The sequence below is a fragment of the Schistocerca americana genome, chromosome 6 (genome assembly GCF_021461395.2).
Source record: "Schistocerca americana isolate TAMUIC-IGC-003095 chromosome 6, iqSchAmer2.1, whole genome shotgun sequence".
Lineage (NCBI taxonomy): Eukaryota > Metazoa > Arthropoda > Insecta > Orthoptera > Acrididae > Schistocerca > Schistocerca americana.
Window position 1 is genome coordinate 436146765 of NC_060124.1, and position 6900 is coordinate 436153664.

The 6900-nt window shown below is 36.9% G+C and overlaps 1 non-coding gene across 1 annotated transcript; it reads right to left on the minus strand.

Annotated features, from left to right (window-relative positions):
- Nucleotides 1–4398: 4398 nt before the first annotated feature.
- On the minus strand, nucleotides 4399–4473 carry Trnas-cga. The gene has a single exon. It is a non-coding gene; the product is annotated as a tRNA-Ser (tRNA).
- Nucleotides 4474–6900: the final 2427 nt, after the last annotated feature.

Here is a 6900-nt window from a genome sequence, read left to right on the forward strand (position 1 = left end):
AAATTGAAATCAGACTGGTTGATTTCATTCAGAGAGGTATACAGTGTACAGTGCACTGAGTGTACCGATTTTTCTAGCCCTTGTCTCACCAGGTGTGGTCTGTCAGTTGTGGAGGAATGCTTCTACACTTCCCCTGTCCTTCTTAAACTGTCAACCCTACAATGTTTTATTATCGGTTCAGTTATCGCTTTCTTTGTTTGTTGCCGACACGTGTTAGTGACAAGTTTTGCGATCTACTAGACCGCGCCTCGTGAAATACGTACCTGTTTTCTACAGTATGGTACCGCACAGTACAAAATGTGCTGGACTCGCATTTGGGAGGACGACGGTTCAAACCCGCGTTCGGACATCGTGATTTGGGTTTTCTGTGATTTCCCCGTATCGCTTCAGGCAAATGCCGCGACAGTTCTTTTGAAATGGCACGGCCGACTTCCTTTCCTTTCCCTCCCTAATCCGATGACCTCGCTGTTTGGTTCCTCCCGCAAAACACCCAACCAACCAACAAAATATGTTTGTAGGAACGCGTCAGTTTTAACTTTGTTGAGTTTGATGAAATTGTTAGTCGGTAGATGGAGCAAGGTGTCAGTGATATATATATAAAGAAATGGACAAAAGAGACAACGACTTTAGAATAGTCAGTGATCACATCTCTGTTATAGAACAATAGTATTACTCAAGGGATGAACTTCAGGACAGTTCCGATGGGGCTCTGTCTATTTCGGCCGAAGAGCTAGTAGCACTAAAGCCTTTGTTAAAATCAAATATGTGCTGGATGATAATAAGAAAAAATTGAGATTTAGCACTGAATGTCAGTTTTTCAGACTTTTTTCTGTACCAACCGAACGGAATTTTTATGTGCAAATATAAAGCCTGGAACCTAGTTTTATGTGGAAATTTACTTGCTACAGAGATAGTATAATTTTTCAAAATGTAAAATTCTGTTCTCTAACAGTTCATTTATGTGTAATATTTAAAAAATCAAACAAAAGTATGTGATTTTGTGTGATAACTAGTAAAATGCTGCAGGCTTTATCTAGTGCAATAAAATAAACAAAGAGCATTTAAACGTCACTTAAACAACTATAAAAATAAGTGTTATACAAGGAAATAAACACGTATCAGATGATTTCTATATTAAGTCTCGGTTTAAACATGGCTGTCCATGAGACCCCAACTTATTGTGCACGTTACAGGGAACTCAATGACTTAACGGCTAGTCATATTCCACACTGAAGGCCGTGTACAGCGTGTTGTGCGTTGCGATTTCATACTTCTTCCTGCACGCAGGACTTGAGTTGGTTGTCTCGAAACGAGAGTTCTATAAATCCCATTAGTAATCATTACGCTGACGGTATACCAAAGATTGTATATTTATTTGTACAGAGAAATGTAATTGCCGATTTTGTGCAGGTAATATTCTAGTTGGTTGTTAGTGATGTTACTAGTAGCGAGTAGCTGTTGGAGGAAGTGGTCATTATATGTAGTATTTAGATTCATCACAAACTATTGGACGCCCTATTATATTGTGATTGTATTGTTTGTATACCAGTCAGCCTATGACGAAGCAAGATGGATCTCTTTACTTCCTCTCTTGTTTCGCCATCTGCCTCCTTAAATTAATTTTTTTCATTTTTGACTAATTGACATTAACATACACGAATATAATGTGCATTTTCCCAAAAAAGAAAGGTTGGCCCTCAGTCTTAAAAAATATAGCACCAGATCTAACTTTGTGCTTAGTTTTGTGTATGTAATTTATTTCCTAATTTATTTTGACCATTGCTAGCTAATACGTTTTGTTATAGGGCGAAATCAGTAACTGTTTTGTGACTTAGATTCCATTGTTGACTTATAAACAAATATAAATTGTGTACCAATTATACACATTTGGAAGAAGAACAACTAGGATTTAAAGATTTCTTTGGCTCTGTTCGGAAACATATTAGCAAAGCCAGCCCTTAATTAAGTCCAAAAAATTACCAGGTTTGTCAAAAGTATTGTTTGTATAACTATATCTGTTAATTTCATTATTTAAACAAGAATTCAGCCTAATCTTTGTGATAGAAGGAACTGTTAAAAAGAAGGAATTTCTTCGATGTATTTAGTTAATTTTATGAGTTACGTTTTAATTGTAATTTCTGTAACTTAAACATCGAACAATGTATAGTTCCAGTGCCTATTATTGTGAGGATATGTAACAGACGGATTTTTGGTCTCTACACAGTCAGTCCACGGCCGATTTTCAGATGGGAAGTCTGTATCAGTTGGAGTAACAATAATGCATCAATTTAACAGTGGAATTAGTGTAACGCAAATATGCCATGTGTTAAAACAATGACAGTGTCTGTTCAATTTATTTGAGAAATAGTGTCACACATACCTAATTATTCTGCAAGAACTATGAACTGTATGGTTAGTTATATACTGCTCATAGATGTTCAACAGCAAACTGTTGTAGCAGTATGCTGATGTTTGCCTGCAAGCTATTAATGAGGTTTATCATTTACCAATAGGGAACTGGCTATATAACTGTGTAATATGGGGGTCGTGGTGGGGTTTGTGAACAGCGAAAGTAAAGAACTGTGAAGTGCAGCTGTGCAACTGTCGGCTACATCAGTTACAGTAGTCAGTGTTGAACTTCCTCCCCCCCCCCCATTTTTCAGCCAGTATAACAATGCAGCACGTCGACACCGAGGACTATCAACGAAGGAATAAAGCAGGCGAACGTCACAAGCCGCGCTGACCACTCAGCTCTGGAGCTGGACAACGAAAACATGACTCCCTATAAATTACAAAATGCGTTTTCGTTAGAATTTTCATAGCCGAACGAAGGGTGGGAAGTGGGCAAACAGAACATCAAATTGACCAGCGGGGTGTCTAGTTTTTCAAAGAAGGGTTTATTTTCTATAAGGTAATCAGAGTAATTAAGAAAACTTTAATTAGTGATTTGAAAGAAAAATTTTGTCTCAATTTTAGTTGCTAAAAATGAGGAGGAAATGAACAAAAGGGTTATCAAAGGGACAAATGTGTGGTCTGTTTTTGTAAAAAGTATTTAATTGCTTGAAAGTTATGAGGTAATTAATAATATGTAATTAATTTATGAGCACGAAATTTTGTCTGAGTTTCATTGCTAATTAAAGAGTGGGAAATGGACAAATGGGGCATCAAAGTGGCCAGCGTGAGGTACAGTTTTGTAAAAAAACATTTGATTGAATCTTCATGGCATATTAAAACTGTGTGCCATACCAGAACCCGAACCCGAGACCTTTGCTTTTCGGGGGCAAATACTCTACCGACTAAACTATCCACGCACAACGCATGATCTGCCCAAAGAGCTTTACTTCCACCAGTCCTTCATCTCCCACCTCCCAAACTTAACTAGCACTCCTGGAAGAAAGAACATAAGTTTGGAGGGTAGGAGATTAAATACTGGCGGAAGTTTAGCTCCGAGGATCAGTCATGAGTCGTGCTTGGGTAGAGTAATTGGTAGAGCAACTGTCCACAGAATTCAAAGTTCGAATCTTCGAGACCCTATCTGGCAGACAGTTGTAGCTGTCAGGAAGTTTCAGACAAGCGTACACCTTGCTCCAGAGTGAAAACTCATTCTGAGAAAGATTTAATTCATTGAATGTAATAAGGTAATTAAGGAAAATATACTAGACAAATATCCTCTAGCACTGTTTGGAATCCTAACACTGTAAGTACAACAATGAACTTTAAATTCTTAATTGACACCACATTTGATATACCTGATGTAGAACATCATTCAAGGGCTCGTCAAATGTGTCTCTGATCTATTTATTTCTTACTTTGGGACAAATGATTTCACGAAACATTTTTCCGTTTTTTCCAATATTTTTTCATTTTGTTATTATTTTTTGGGGCTGAGGTTGGAATATTGTGAAATGTTTGTGTTCTTATTATCGCCTCCTATCCTAGCGTTACTGGAGAGACGTTAACTTTATTTTGTTACTGTGCTGATGAAACTTTTGTCAATTTAAAATGATTTTGTTTGCTAAATTTCTTTGTCGAAGTAACCCCACCTCTGCCCAACCCCAAGCCAGAATCCCACTCCACCATATAAATATATTGAGAAACAGTGCAGAATTTTGTGATTTATATCGACCCTCGCACACAGAACTCAAAGAATTACAAAGATTTTGAGGAGACAAAATGTTAACGATATGACTCAGTACTGCAGTTTTATCAGTTACGTTTTCTAATATTTTCGGATTCTTGTCGTAAAGGTGTTTGAGATATGAGCTAGATTTATTAACTCTCGTAATTTATTTCGTAAACATCGTATGAGACGGATAAAAGCAGATATATCTAGAATGAAATTTTCACTCTACAGTGGAGTGTGCGCTGATATGAAACTTCCTGGCAGATTAAAACTGTGTGCCGGACCGAGACTCGAACTCGGGACCTTTGCCTTTCGCGGGCAAATGCTCTACCAACTGAGCTACCCAAGCACGACTCACACTCCGTCCTCACAGCTTTAATTCCTCCAGTACCTCGACTCGGTATGGACACAGTTTTAATCTGCCAGGAAGTTTCAAAAGCGGATATAATTCCTGATAATACATAAGAAATATTACTAAGGTATTTGACGAATAGTCTGAATACAGAAAAGAAGAATAAAGTTCCAAACACAGTAATAAGTTTCCTTCCAGTTCAGTTTGAACCATCCATATGAGCACACGTTCGTGAAAAAAGAAAATATCCCGAGGAAAGTGTAATTCTGTAGTTTGTGAGACGTATATAAGAGGAACTGCAGATATGACCTTTCAGACTTTGTTTATTACACTTTTATTAAAATATTAAAACAATAACCATTGCATTAACATTATGAATTTCGCAGAAATCAGGTTGGTTGTAGAGGTATATCCGTAACACTAATATGATAAATACAGTTATGAAAATCAGAGCTCGATTTCTGCCATAAATAAGAAAAACACTGACTGTGAACTTCAGTTCGCTCTGTGCGTAATAACAGTGACTTGCTTTATTCCACTCATCGAGTGTCTCTGATGTTGGTTTCAAAGCTCAGCACGGCAGATACACTGGGATGAGCGGTCTGCATGTATTTGTGGCCTAAAGCTTCACCATGTTCGCTTGTTTGCGACTCGGATGGCAACACCATAAATATGGAAGGCGTTTGTGCCTAATTTACCTCACAGAAGTTCTCTGAGCGACGTATATCAGTGCCCTTGCAGAAGGAATTCCATTAGATCTTTCAATAATTCTACATTACACATCGATAACTAGTCACTGTCAACACATGTGAAGTCATCGACTTCACTCTCTTACACACATAGAAACACGCACATAGATTGACCTTGGCAGCCAGAGACCGCAGTCATGTGCGTGTGAGCTGCGTTTGCGCGCATGCCTAATTATCATGGTCAGGATTCAGGATATTTAAGGGAAAACCAGGAAATAGAGTTATGAAAAACGCATCCCAATTTGGAACAGGTTTCATTGTAAACAAAAGCATATTAAACGGTATAAGAGAATTTAAATCAGTCAATGAAAGACTTTTCAGACTAACATTTAAATCAGCCAACAAAGTTTACACTATTTCAAATTCACATGCACCAACATGAGAGAAACAGAACACAGAAAGAGAAAACAGAAAATTTTTGATAAACTGTGTCAAACACCCTAGATTAAATTCCACTGAAGAACACTGTTTTAGTACTTGGAGACTTTAATGGACAAAAATGGCAAAGAACCTCAGCACAGATCAGTAGTAGGAAAATTCACTGCACATAAAAGAACCAAGCTAAAGCGAGAAAAAGTCCTGGCTACGCATGCAGCATAGCACAATACTAAAATCTTAAAAAGAAATGGAAACATGCTTGGTGGAATGGTGATCGTGATGAGTTAATTATAAAGAGACAAGGAACTTGGAATATCTGGAACACAAATAAAAACAGGAAAAAATTTATAGAAGCGAGGAAATATGCATCAAAAGATCTGAAAAAGATCAGATTACAACTTATAAAAGAGCAACTAACGTCATTTGAGACACACTTTAGCCAGAACAACACGAGGAACTCTTATAAAACATTCGAAAAGAAGTATCGAAGAAGTTATATACCACCAAGTTTACAGCTTTTATGTCCAAAAACAAAAAACAAAAAAAAACTGCATATACAGAACTTCAGAATACTTGCAGACTACTTCTAAGAATTACACAACTGCGATCCATCAAAAGAAGAATTTCACTTTGATAATGCAATCCAAATACAACCAGACTCAAAGCCACCAACAAATAGAGGAATTCGAAGAAAAGAAGACAATATAGTTGTTGAATTGTGGAAACTCTTTAGTGACAACATTATTCTATGTCTAATAGAAATAATTAATGATATTCGAACAAATAACAGCTTACCATCAGAATGGACATCGGCATTAATACATCCACTACATAAAAAAGAAAAGAATACTGACCCCAACAATTATAGAGGGATCTCCCTCTTACCAGTGACATATAATATCTCATCCATGGCACTTATAAAGAGAGCTGAAGGAATATTCGACCCACGTTTAGAAGAGTATCAAGCAGAATTTAGGAAGGGAAAGTGTTGTGAAAAGCAAATGCTAAATCTAAATAACATCATAGAAATGAGGAAAACCACAAATCTGAAATATGTGATAACTCTCGTAGATTTTAAAGAAGCATATGACTCAACTGACAGAAATGTACTAGACAGCATTATAAAGCAATCTGGACCCGACAGTAAAACAACATAAATAATTAAAGCAACTTCAAGAAACACAACAGCAATAGTAAAATTTATGGATGAACTATCAAAACATTTTGAAATAAAATCAGGAGTAGGTCAGGGAGATGGTTTATCACCCCTACTTTTTAGCTACACGTTAGAGAAGGTA